Below are 14,240 nucleotides of genomic sequence, written 5' to 3'. Positions count from 1 at the left end.
ATGAAAGAAAACGCCCTTGTACTCCTGATACCATTTACTTACATTTCCACCTTCATCTTGGTTAAGGTTTTGCATGACTTTACTCCATATGCGATCTTACTGTTGTACAATTTTCATTTGCATACAAAACTTATAGTAATTAGGCTGTTGTGTTGTACCTTGCATTAATAACATTTTGATATCTTCATCTTGCTCTGTTAATTCGCTAAATTCCTCTAAATCTTGGGTAACCTAGACAAGGCATCTGCAGTAACATCCTGACTTTCTTCAATATAAATGACCTTGAAATTAAATTCTTGTAAATATAGACACCACCTAGCTAATCTACAGTGCAATAGTTTACATGTTAAAAGAAATGACAGTGTCTGATGGTCACAGTAAACTTTGGTATTCTTACTGCATGAAAAATATTCAGACTTGTTAAATGCCCATATTGCAGCTAAACTTTCCAATTCTGACACAGAGTAAGATCTTTCTGCTTCTGATAAAGTTCAGCTAGCAAAATTGATAACCTTGGGTACTTCCTTACCTTGTTATTCTTGCATCTGGAACAAGTATGCCCCCAGCCCCTGATATGAGGCACCCTTGCATAGACAAAAATCCTTGGACATGTCAGTATGGCTAATAATGTTTGCATTGACTAATGCCTGCTTAATGTTATTTAAGTTTTCCTGATTCTTATCATCCCACAGCCAGGCCTATTTTTTTGTAACAAGTTGAGTGATGCATCACTGTTCATCAGTTGCTGTGGTACAAAGTTATGAAAAAAGATGCTAGTCCTAAAAAAGCTTTTAGTTGTTTTTTATTCCTTGGAACTGGACAGTTGCGTGTGGCATCAAGTTTTTACAGATGAAGTAATACACCTTGTTCTGACACAACATGTCTTAAAAATTTGGCTTGCTCCTTACCAAAATTAGACTTTTTTTTTAAATTAGCTGTTACTCTGTAATCTGCAAATCGTTGAAGCACGTGTTCAATCAGCATGATGTGTTCTAACCAAGTGGGTGTGGCTATTAGCATGTCGTTTAGTCGTTTACATAAACAGTGACCTTGCTAAGCAATTCTGATCCTAAGACCTTGTCCAGTGCAGATATAAACATACCTGCACTAATGTTCAGTCCAAAAGGTAGAAAACGGAGTTCATAACTTCTGCCATCACAAACAAATGTAGTATATTTTCAACTTTCTTCATGGAGCTTTATTTGCCAGTAGGATGCCTAAAGATTGAGTATACTGAAGTAATTTCTATTGTAAAACTTTAAAAGCTGTTCATCCATGTTGTCTGGTCTTTCGCATACTGGTACCAATGTCTTATTAACACCTCTACCACTGAGAACTAATCTTACAGAACTGTCTGGTTTACTTACTGGTAATATAGGACTACAACAGGGTGAAAATGAAGGTTGTATAATTCCCCTTTTAATCATATGATTGATATCTTCCCGTACTGACCCTCATTTTGTCCATGGAATAGGATATGACATTACACAAAATGTTTCATGTGGATAAACTTCAAAATTATATTCATAGTCTTTGGTTACTACTGGTTCCTTACTGAAAACATTTGCATACTTAAATAACAAGTTAGAAAGTTCTTGTCATTGTTGTTGTTGTTGTGGTCTTCAGTCCTGAGACTGGTTTGATGCAGCTCTCCATGCTACTCTATCCTGTGCAAGCTTCTTCATCTCCCAGTACCTACTGCAACCTACATCCTTCTGAATCTGCTTAGTGTATGCATCTCTTGGTCTCCGCCTACGATTTTTACCCTCCACGCTGCCCTCCAATACTAAATTGGTGATTCCTTGATGCCTCAGAACATGTCCTACCAACCGATCCCTTCTTCTAGTCAAGTTGTGCCACAAACTCCTCTTCTCCCCAATCCTGTTCAGTACCTCCTCATTAGTTATGTGATCTACCCATCTAATCTTCAGCATTCTTCTGTAGCACCACATTTCAAAAGCTTCTATTCTCTTCTTGTCCAAACTATTTATCGTCCATGTTTCACTTCCATACATGGCTACACTCCATACAAATACTTTCAGAAAAGACTTCCTGACACTTAAATCTATACTCGATGTTAACAAATTTCTCTTCTTCAGAAACAATTTCCTTGCCATTGCCAGTCTACATTTTATATCCTCTCTACTTCGACCATCATCAGTTATTTTGCTCCCCAAATAGCAAAACTCCTTTACTACTTTAAGTGTCTCATTTCCTAATCTAATAACCTCAACATCACCCGACTTAATTCGACTACATTCCATTATCCTCGTTTTGCTTTTGTTGATGTTCATCTTATATCCTCCCTTCAAGACACCATCCATTCCATTCAACTGCTCTTCCAAGTCCTTTGCTGTCTCTGACAGAATTACAATGTCATCGGCGAACCTCAAAGTTTTTATTTCTTCTCCATGGATTTTAATACCTACTCCAAATTTTTCTTTTGTTTCCTTTACTGCTTGCTCAATATACAGATTGAATAACATCGGGGAGAGGCTACAACCCTGTCTTACTCCCTTCCCAACCACTGCTTCCCTTTCATGTCCCTCAACTCTTATAACTGCCATCTGGTTTCTGTACAAATTGTAAATAGCCTTTCGCTCCCTGTATTTTACCCCTGCCACCTTTAGAATTTGAAAGAGAGTATTCCAGTCAACATTGTCAAAAGCTTTCTCTATGTCTACAAATGCTAGAAACGTAGGTTTGCCTTTCCTTAATCTTTCTTCTAAGATAAGTCGTAAGGTCAGTATTGCCTCACGTGTTCCAGTATTTCTACGGAATCTAAACTGATCTTCCCCGAGGTCGGCTTCTACTAGTTTTTTCATTCATCTGTAAATAATTCGCATTAGTATTTTGCAGCTGTGGCTTATTAAACTGATTGTTCGGTAATTCTCACATCTGTCAACACCTGCTTTCTTTGGGATTGGAATTATTATATTCTTCTTGAAGTCTGAGGGTATTTCGGCTGTTTCATACATCTTGCTCACCAGATGGTAGAGTTTTGTCAGGACTGGCTCTCCCAAGGCCGTCAGTAGTTCCAATGGAATGTTGTCTACTCCGGGGGCCTTGTTTCGACTCAGGTCTTTCAGTGCTCTGTCAAACTCTTCACACAGTATCGTATCTCCCATTTCATCTTCATCTACATCCTCTTCCATTTCCATAATATTGTCCTCAAGTACATCGCCCTTGTATAGACCCTCTATATACTCATTCCACCTTTCTGCTTTCCCTTCTTTGCTTAGAACTATGTTTCCATCTGAGCTCTTGATGTTCATACAAGTGGTTCTCTTATCTCCAAAGGTCTCTTTAATTTGCCTGTAGGCAGTATCTATCTTACCCCTAGTGAGATAAGCCTCTACATCCTTACATTTGTCCTCTAGCCATCCCTGCTTAGCCATTTGCACTTCCTGTTGATCTCATTTTTGAGACGTTTGTATTCATTTTTGCCTGCTTCATTTACTGCATTTTTATATTTTCTCTTTTCATCAATTAAATTCAATATTTCTTCTGTTACCCAAGGATTTCTACTAGCCCTCATCTTTTTACCTACTTGATCCTCTACTGCCTTCACTACTTCATTCCTCAAAGCTACCCATTCTTCTACTACTGTATTTCTTTCCCCCAATCCTGTCAGTTGTTCCCTTATGCTCTCCCTGAAACTCTGTACAACCTCTGGTTCTTTCAGTTTATCCAGGTCCCATCTCCTTAAATTCCCACCTTTTTGCAGTTTCTTCAGTTTTAATCTACAGGTCATAACCAATAGATTGTGGTCAGAGTCCACATCTGCCCCTGGAAATGTCTTACAATTTAAAACCTGGTTCCTAAATCTCTGTCTGACCATTATATAATCTATCTGATACTTCTTGTCATTGCATACCATTTAATATCTATGATTCACTTAGTATCTGCTCTACCATTTCGTAACTAACCAGTCTTTTCTTCATGTTCAGTATCAAATTTGTTTGTAAAATATACAGTTGGGAAGGAAGACTGTACTATTACAGTTGACTCTGCTATGTATTTTTTTACTTTCATCTGGTGTTTTGACTAAATCAACAGACAAAATCTGATCCTTTACACAAAAGTGGCATTTACCTATGTCAATCTGTGTTTCGTATTTTCTAAACATGTCCATGCCAATAAGACAATTAACTATGAGATTGTCAATTATAAGAAAATTGCACATCACTGAAAAAAGTTCAATTTGTAATGGAATAAGTGCCTGATGTCAAACTAGTTTAGTCTTACTGCCTGTAGCAGTTTGCACCTTCAAATTTTGGACAGGAAATGGAAATTTGCCTCTCTTCTTCAATTAACAGAAAAATGCATTTGACATTAGGCTGGTAGATGAACCTGTATCTAAAATTAACTGTGTGTCACTATTAAATATTTTCACTTTAATGTTTGCTCGTACTTGTTATTCCTGGATATCATTTATTGTATCTAATTCATGCTGATACAGATCATCCTTGATGTCATCTTGTTTGTCAAATCTTATTAAACATATTTGTAGTTTTGCTTTGCCCCCTTGCCCCCAATCCCAGAGAGGTCAATAGCTTGGGGGTTGGCTACGAACAGTTGGTGTTTTCCGATGGCATAGTGTGACTCAATTCATTACCAGGAGTAATTTCAGATAGTTGCACAGTGTGAGTTTTTACAAATTTGTATTGTTGGCTGCTGTGCTGTTATTTTGCTGCCCAAAGGTTGGCTGCAGTATAGTGTAAGGCATGGCATTGTTGTCATGCATCGGCCACTGCTGCAGCTGACTGTTTCTGTTTATATTTGGTATTTGGCAGTGTGATGCTGGACTGTAATTTGATTGTGTATAGAAATTACTCCTGTTGTTTCAAAAATTTCTTTTGAATCTCTTTTTTTTTTTCCTTTTGCCATACTTGTTACCTCTGGGATGTAACTTTGCTTTTGTGTGTACCATCCCTGCTGTGTGTTTAGATCACTTTTCACTGACTGATTTACATAACTATGTTGTTGTTATGCCTGATTTTCTGTTGTTCTATTCGGCACTGGTCTTTCCTCGTAGATTAAGTCAATAGGATCAAGCACTGACAGAAAATATTCAGTGTCATGCTCTGGCGTTGTGACTAATTTTTCTCTAATGTGCGATGGTAAACGACTTTTCAAAATTTTTAACAATTCTACCTGTAATATTGGGTTCTTCCAGTAACGTGTTTTGTTCAGTTATTTTTCAAAGTATCTGAGTAGACTACTGTACAGGGCTATTACAAATGATTGAAGCGATTTCATAAATTCACTGTAGCTCCATTCATTGACATATGGTCACGACACACTACAGATACGTAGAAAAACTCATAAAGTTTTGTTCGGCTGAAGCCGCACTTCAGGTTTCTGCCGCCAGAGCACTCGAGAGCGCAGTGAGACAAAATGGCGACAGGAGCCGAGAAAGCGTATGTCGTGCTTGAAATGCACTCACGTCAGTCAGTCATAACAGTGCAACGACACTTCAGGACGAAGTTCAACAAAGATCCACCAACTGCTAACTCCATTCGGCGATGGCATGCGCAGTTTAAAGCTTCTGGATGCTTCTGTAAGGGGAAATCAATGGGTCGGCCTGCAGTGAGCAAAGAAACGGTTGAACGCGTGCGGGCAAGTTTCACGCGTAGCCCGCGGAAGTCGACGAATAAAGCAAGCAGGGAGCTAAACGTACCACAGCCGACAGTTTGGAAAATCTTACGGAAAAGGCTAAAGCAGAAGCCTTACCATTTACAATTGCTACAAGCCCTGACACCCGATGAAAAAGTCAGACGCTTTGAATTTTCGGCACGGTTACAACAGCTCATGGAAGAGGATGCGTTCAGTGCGAAACTTGTTTTCAGTGATGAAGCAACATTTTTTCTTAATGGTGAAGTGAACAGACACAATGTGCAAATCTGGGCGGTAGAGAATCCTCACGCATTCATGCAGCAAATTCGCAATTCACCAAAAGTTAACATGTTTTGTGCAATCTCACGGTTTAAAGTTTATGGCCCCTTTTTCTTCTGTAAAAAAAACGTTACAGGACACGTGTATCTGAACATGCTGGAAAATTGGCTCATGCCACAACTGGAGACCAACAGCGCCGACTTCATCTTTCAACAGGATGGTGCTCCACCGCACTTCCATCATGATGTTCGGCATTTCTTAAACAGGAGATTGGAAAACCGATGGATCGGTCATGCTGGAGATCATGATCAGCAATTCATGTCATGGCCTCCACGCTCTCCCGACTTAACCCCATGCGATTTCTTTCTGTGGGGTTATGTGAAAGATTCAGTGTTTAACCCTCCTCTACCAAGAAATGTGCCAGAACTGCGAGCTTGCATCAACGATGCTTTCGAACTCATTGATGGGGACATGCTGCGCCGAGTGTGGGAGGAACTTGATTATCGGCTTGATGTCTGCCGAATCACTAAAGGGGCACATATCGAACATTTCTGAATGCCTAAAAAAACTTTTTGAGTTTTTGTATGTGTGTGCAAAGCATTGTGAAAATATCTCAAATAATAAAGTTATTGTAGAACTGTGAAATCGCTTCAATCATTTGTAATAACCCTGTATTTGCCATTGAACGGTGCTTAGTTGAAAACCTTGCTCCTGAGTCTTTCTTGTACTATCTCAGGCCAGTATTTGTTGAGGAAAGTGGATATAATTGCTGCGACATTTGGCCGCTTCAATTGCCCATAAAAGAATGTCACCTTGCGTATATCCCACAACAAATCTGGTTTTCTGTGCTTCCATCCAGTTGTGTGGAAATACATGATGAAAAGCACTGATAAATACTATTGGGTTCATTCTTTTACCTTCAGTAATTAATGTAGGAAACTGTCGATGTCACAGCAAACATTTGTCTGCAAAAATATTTGATAGACACATAGCCTTTTTGGTCATATTTATGTTGTTACTGTAGTTACCTGTAATCCTGGTTGGCAATTGCTCAGGTGTTGGTGTTGTGGGTAAGTTTACATTTTCCACTCTGCAACTGTCACTGGTACCTGCTGTAGGACTTGTAACAATTTGTGGATAAATACCGACAGTTGTGGTTTGTTCACTGTAGCCTGTGTATTATTTATATGCATATTTCAGGATCTGGTAATATTTTCTTCTAAAAGATTGCGGATCCTATCTTCCGCGGCTTATAGATTAATGTTTATCTTGTTCACTGTTTCATTTTCTTTTTTCTGAATAGCCTTTTCTACTTCAACTGTGTATAACTTACATTCGGTTACTAACTTCTCTGCAATGGTATTACTCTTATCTAATGTACCTGCTTCAGATTGACTAATGATGTCACAGATTTTCATTGATCTCCTCTCACTCCTTCTTAGCACATGCTGAGTCAACTTCTCATGTTGCTACCCTTAAAGTAAGCTCTTCTACAGCTAGAGGTTCACCTTCATAGTCTTTAGTTTAACGACAGTGGTTACTGTTATAACTTCAAGTTGAACACATATCTTTCAAGGAAGACACAATACATGAAAGTCACAGATCAAGTAAACAGAGTAAGACGTGTGTACATTTTAACAGTCAAATCATAACTGAGTCCGAGTCTAGCAGCCGCTGGCTGGCTGGCCGCTTAGGTGGCGCTGCTGCTGCATGGCTGGCAGGCAGCGCTGCATGCAAAGGATGCACGTAACTGCGCGGCAGCACTTTGAAAGATTGGCAAGTCACATCACTTTTCCCCCCTTTGAAGTTTTTGCACAGGTCTTGATGGAGGTGGCCTGCAGATTGCTAACGTCCACAGGTGTTGTTTGACTGGCCGTAAAGTCCGAGGAGGACGCTTCCCATACAGACGGAAGTGTCCCCGATGATAACAGGTCGAGATGACAGGAGACGTGGGGGTCGAATCTGCTGGAGCCCCGTGCACCAATCTGCCAGTTGCGGCAAGTCCGGTTGTTATAACAGGAGACATGGGCGAAGTGTCCGCATCTGTAGGAGAAGGAGGCAACTAGAGTTGCTCCGACAGATGATGGTCATCCGGTTCCTGCATAGGCACGTCTCCTGGTGGCATCAGTTCTTGTGCTGGAACCAATATGAAGGTGAGAGGACTGCGTTGTGAGTAATGAGAGATTCCAGTATATCAAGCCTCAGGTAGAGCCGAAGGTGGTGTAGCGGCATCCGGAACAGGCGCTTCCGGCACACGAGGCTGAAGCTGGTCCGAATGACGCACTGCAACACCCGTGTCCATCTGGATTTCATACAGGCGTTGGCCACAGTGTCGTAAGATGTGGCCAGGACTCCATTTTGGCCACCTGCCATATCCCCATACTCGTACAAGGTCGGCGGCGGTGAACCGGTCAAGCAAAGGCACCCGTGGCCGTGAGGTGGAAGGCCGCAGAAGATGAAGTAGCGTGCGGGGCTGTCGGCCATTTAAGAGTTCAGCCGGGCTGTGGTCGCCCATGGTGAAATGGTAAGAAGCCCAAAATTGGAGAAGCGCATCATCAGCAGCAGAAGAAGTCAGGAGTTTCCTCATCTGAGCCTTAAATGTGCGGACCAGACGTTCAGCCTCCCCGTTTGACTGTGGATGGAACGGAGGGGCCGCGACATGCATGATGGCGTGACGGGCACAAAAATCTGCAAAATCAGAAGAGGCAAATTGCGGACCATTATCAGTAACAAGAGTAGAGGGAAGGCCTTCCAAAGAGAAAATGCAAGCTAGAGCTTTGGTGATTGCCGCAGTGGTAGGTGACGTGCAACGGACAATGAAAGGAAAGTTAGAATAGGTGTCAATAATGAGAAGCCAATAAGTACCTAAAAAAGGTCCCACAAAGTCAGCATGAATACACTCTCAGGGCTTCTCAGGCGCAGGCCACGGTGACAAAGATGACTTCAGGGTGGCGGCCTGTGATGCAGAAGGGCCACAGGCAGCGACCATGTGTGCGATTTCAGAGTCGATGCAGGGCCAGTACACAAGACGGAGCCCCAGAGATTTTGTGCGAGAGACACCCCAGTGCCCTTGGTGAAGGAGACACAAGACCGAAGCATGCAAAGACGCAGGTACCACAACACGCAGTGAAGCATTTTTGGTAGAAAGGAGGATAACACCATCCCTAGCCGTGAGGCGGTAAGGCAAAGCGTAGTAGTTCCGCAATGGATCAGAAGTCTTAGCGGACGGACAATCTGGCCAACCCTTCTGAATACAGTGTAAAACCCAGGAGACAGTAGAGTCAGAACTTGTAGCAGCCGCCAGCCGGTCCCCAGTGATGGGGAACCCGTCCACAACCCGCTGCTTGGCATCATCCAGGTGGAAACACGAAAGTTCACCCCTATCAAATGCCAGATCAGGACCCATGGGAAGGTGAGACAGTGCATCAGCATTCGTATGTTGATCTGTCAGCCGGAAATGAACCTTATAATTGAAATGAGACAAGTAAAGAGCCCAACGCTGGAGGCAGTGTGCAGCTTAGTCTGGAAGTGACGTTGATGGATGAAACGAGGAAACAAGTGGTTTGTGGTCCGTAACAAGATGAAATTTGGATCCATAGAGAAAAACACCAAACTTATGAAGAACATAAATAATGGCCAAAGCTTCTTTTTCAATTTGAGAATACCTTTGTTGGGCATCCGTGAGTGTTTTGGAGGCATAAGCAATGGGTTGTTCAGAACCGTCAGAAAAATAGTGCGCAAGGACTGCACCGACCCCATATTGAGAGGTGTCCGTGCCAAGAACAAGGTGTTGGCCAGGTCAATAAGTAGCCAGGCATGGGGCTTGTTTCAGCATAGTCTTCAATTTCTGGAAAGCCGCATTGCATGATGCGGACCAGTGAAAAGGCACGTTTTTATGCAACAGGCGATGCTACGACTGAGCCACCGAAGCAGCAGACGGTAAAACTTGTGATAGTATGCTATTTTCCCCAAGAAGGCCTGCAGTTCCTTAACAGATGTAGGGCGAGAAAGAGCACTGATCACAGTGACAGTTTGCTGAAGCGGTCGAATACCATCCCAAGAGAGTTGAAACCCCAAGTATGTGATACATGCCTGAAAAAATTTTGATTTCTGAAGATTATACTTAAGACCGGCAGTCTATAAGTCATGAAAAAGTGTGCGGAGATTTTGAAGATGTTCGTCAGTGGTGGAGCCAGTGACAACAATGTCGTCCTGGTAATTTATACACCCAGTGACAGTGTGCAATAATTGTTCCAAGAATCGCTGAAAGAGAGCAGGTGCGCTGGCAACCCCGAATGGCAATCGTTGGTATTGATAGAGGCCAAAAAGGCGTGTTAAGGACCAGAAACTGCCGCGAAGCAGCATCGAGAGGAAGTTGATAATAAGCTTCTGACAGGTCAAGTTTAGAAAAATACTGGCCTCCAGCAAGTTTAGTGAACAATTCTTTAGGTCGAGGCATAAGGTAAGTGTCGATAAGGCATTGAGCATTTACAGTGGCTTTGAAATCACCACAGAGATGAATATCACCATTTGGCTTAGCAATGCCAACAACAGGAGAGGACCACTCACTGTAAGTGACAGGAAGCAAGACCCCTGAAGCAGTGAGACGATCCAGCTCTCGTTTGACTTGATCACAAAGGGCCACAGGAATGGGCCGAGACCGAAAAAACTTAAGCCGAGCAGTGGGTTTGAGCGTGATATGAGCTTCAAAGTTATTTGCACGGCCTAACCCAGGAAAAAAAGGGTCGAAAATGTTGTCGACAAGGAATCCAGTTGAGCATAAGGAATAGCATCAGAGACAATATTGACAGAGCCATCTATGGAGAACTCAAAAACGCGAAAGGCATCAAAACCAAAAAGATTCTCCACATTACTATGGTCGACCACAAATATGGGAACAGTGTGAACGACAGATTTGTAAGATACCTTAGCATCAAATTGTCCCAAGAGAGAAATCTTCTGTTTATTGTAAGTCCGTAATTGCCTAGTGAGAGGCGACAGGACTGGAGAACCCAACTGAAGATACGTCTGAGATTTTATGATAGTGGCAGCAGAACCAGTATCCACCTGCATACGAACATCTCAACCAAGTATTTGGACAGTGAGGAATAACTTCCTTGAAAGGGAAGAAGTACAATTGACAGACAACACAGAATCAGAAGCAGCATCATGTTCATGAACATCATGTATTTGCAAATGGATGACACATGACTCTTTTTTTTGCATTTGTGACACATGGCCCAATATTGCGGACAATCTTCTCATGAATGTTTCGTAAACCACTGCGGACATGAAGGAAGATGCCGTGGGTTTTGCTGCAGTTTCTTAGAGGTTTGTTTACGGTTAGGCCACGGCTGCCCTTGGGAGTGTACTGCGGCCATGTCAGCCGGCGGGGACACACCACACGCTTCAGCAACATCGCACAGAGGTTGTATTTCCCCAACGTCACCCCATGCCTCTATTTGCACTCCAGCGGCGCGAGAAATTTCAAAAGACTGTGCAATGGATAGGACTTCATCTAGAGTCGGATTTGCCAACTGAAGGGCACGTTGCCTAACTTCTTTTTCGGGCACCAATAGGATAATAGCATCCCATACCATGGAATTGGCGTAGGATTCTTTGTGAACTTCAGTAACAAATTGACACATTCTACTGAGGCCGTGAAGTTCAGCAGCCAAACCGCAATAGGATTGATTCGGTTGTTTTTGACAACAATAAAAGGCAACACAAGAGGCTACCACATGTGTTTGCTTTTGAAAGTAGACGGAGGCTACCACATGTGTTTGCTTTTGAAAGTAGATGGACAGAAGTGAGCACATTTCACCAAAGGACAAAGACGCAGGATCTTTCAAAGGAGCCAATTGCAACAACAACTGATACATTTGAGGTGAAATCCATGAAAGGAACAGAGACTTACATGTTTGTTCATCCGCGACATGAAATGCCAAGAAGTGCTGTCGAAGACGTTTTTCATAATCAGACCAGTCTCCCACCGTCTCGTCGTAAGGAGGAAAAGGAGGTAGAGACAATGATGAGAGACACCCCGCATTTTATGCCACAAGGAAATCATGAATCGCATTTGTGAAAAGCGTTTGCTATTCTATGATACCTTGCAATAGTTGCTCTAAAGTAGCCACGGAAACATGTGGGTCAACGATGGAAAAGAAAAATCCCATCCTTGTCACCCATTGTTGTAACTTCAAGTTGAACAAATATCTTTCAAGGAAGACGCAATACATGAAAGTCACAGATCAAGTAAACATAGTACGATATGTGTACTCTTTAACAGTCAAATCATAACTGGGTCCGAGTCTAGCAGCCGCTGGCTGGGTGGCCGCTTAGGTGGCGCTGGTGCTGCATGGCTGGCAGACAGCGCCGCATGTAGAGGACACGCATAACTGCGTGGCGGCACTTTGAAAGATCGGCGAGTCACAACAGTTACCTTTTTTTACTGTCAAACACAACTGGTTTTGTGTGGCTTCAATATTTGTGTTCCCCTCATCTGTGATTTTCTTTATCTGTTCCTCTACTAAATCATGATGGTCGTTAGAAGAATCTACCTTCTGTTTTAACTCCATAATGTTATGTTAACTTCAGAAAGTACTTCATGTTTACTTGTCTCTTTCATATCACTCAATTTTTTGTCATTTTCAGTGTGAAAATTTTTGGCTAAGTCATTGAATTTCTGTGAGGCCATCTCTTGCAAATCCTTGAATACTTGTTTTTGTTCTTGTTTCATTGTATTTAGATCTTGTGTAACAGTGTTTTGCTGCTGTTTTACCATGTTCATATCTTGTGTCAAATTATCAATTTTGATAGTCATATCTTGTTTCATTCCGATCCCAAAGAAAGCAGGTGTTGACAGATTTGAAAATTACCGAACAATCAGTTTAATAAGCCACAGCTGCAAAATACTAATGCGAATTATTTACAGATGAATGAAAAAACTAGTAGAAGCCGACCTCGGGGAAGATCAGATTGGATTCCGTAGAAATATTGAAACACGTGAAGCAATACTGACACTACAACTTATCTTAGAAGCTAGATTAAGGAAAGGCAAACCTACATTTCTAGCATTTGTAGACTTAGAGAAAGCTTTTGACAATGTTGAATGGAACACTCTCTTTCAAATTCTGAAGGTGGCAGGGGTAAAATACAGGGAGTGAAAGGCTATTTACCATTTGTACAGAAACCAGATGGCAGTTATAAGAGTCGAGGGACATGAAAGGGAAGCAGTGGTTGGGAAGGGAGTGAGACAGGGTTTTAGCCTTTCCCCGATGTTATTCAATCTGTATATTGAGCAAGCAGTAAAGGAAACAAAAGAAAAATTTGGAGTAGGTATTAAAATCCATGGAGAAGAAATAAAAACTTTGAGGTTTGCCGATGACATTGTAATTCTGTCAGAGACAGCAAAGGACTTGGAAGAGCAGTTGAACGGAATGGATGGTGTCTTGAAGGGAGGATATAAGATGAACATCAACAAAAGCAAAACGAGGATAATGGAATGTAGTCGAATTAAGTCGGGTGATGTTGAGGGTATTAGATTAGGAAATGAGACACTTAAAGTAGTAAAGGAGTTTTGCTATTTGGGAAGCAAAAGAACTGATGATGGTCGAAGTAGAGAGGATATAAAATGTAGACTGGCAATGGCAAGGAAAGCGTTTCTGAAGAAGAGAAATTTGTTAACATCGAGTATAGATTTAAGTGTCAGGAAGTCTTTTCTGAAAGTATTTGTATGGAGTGTAGCCATGTATGGATGTGAAACATGGACGATAAATAGTTTGGACAAGAAGAAAATAGAAGCTTTTGAAATGTGGTGCTACAGAATAATGCTGAAGGTTAGATGGGTAGATCACATAACTAATGAGGAGGTACTGAATAGGATTGGGGAGAAGAGAAGTTTGTGGTACAACTTGACCAGAAGAAGGGATCGGTTGGTAGGACATGTTCTGAGGCATCAAGGAATCACCAATTTAGTATTGGAAGGCAGCATGGAGGGAAAAAATCGTAGAGGGAGACCAAGAGATGAATACACTAAGCAGATTCAGAAGGATGTAGGTTGCAGTAGGTACTGAGAGATGAAGAAGCTTGCACAGGATAGAGTAGCATGGAGAGCTGCATCAAACCAGTCTCAGGACTGAAGACCACAACAACAACAACATCTTGTTTCATATGACTGAAATTTGTGTTGATACTATCTAATTTCGTGTTTATATTAGATAATAACTGCCAAAGCAGTGGGTCAGTTGTACTACTGTGGCTGCCATCAGCTGAACTTTCGAAGTTAACGTTTGTGTTGCGAACAAGTGTATCACTCTACAATATTTCATTCATGAGTGGTA

The sequence above is a fragment of the Schistocerca nitens genome, chromosome 1, assembly GCF_023898315.1.
Source record: "Schistocerca nitens isolate TAMUIC-IGC-003100 chromosome 1, iqSchNite1.1, whole genome shotgun sequence".
Classification (NCBI taxonomy): domain Eukaryota; kingdom Metazoa; phylum Arthropoda; class Insecta; order Orthoptera; family Acrididae; genus Schistocerca; species Schistocerca nitens.
Note: the sequence above shows the minus strand (reverse complement) of the source record.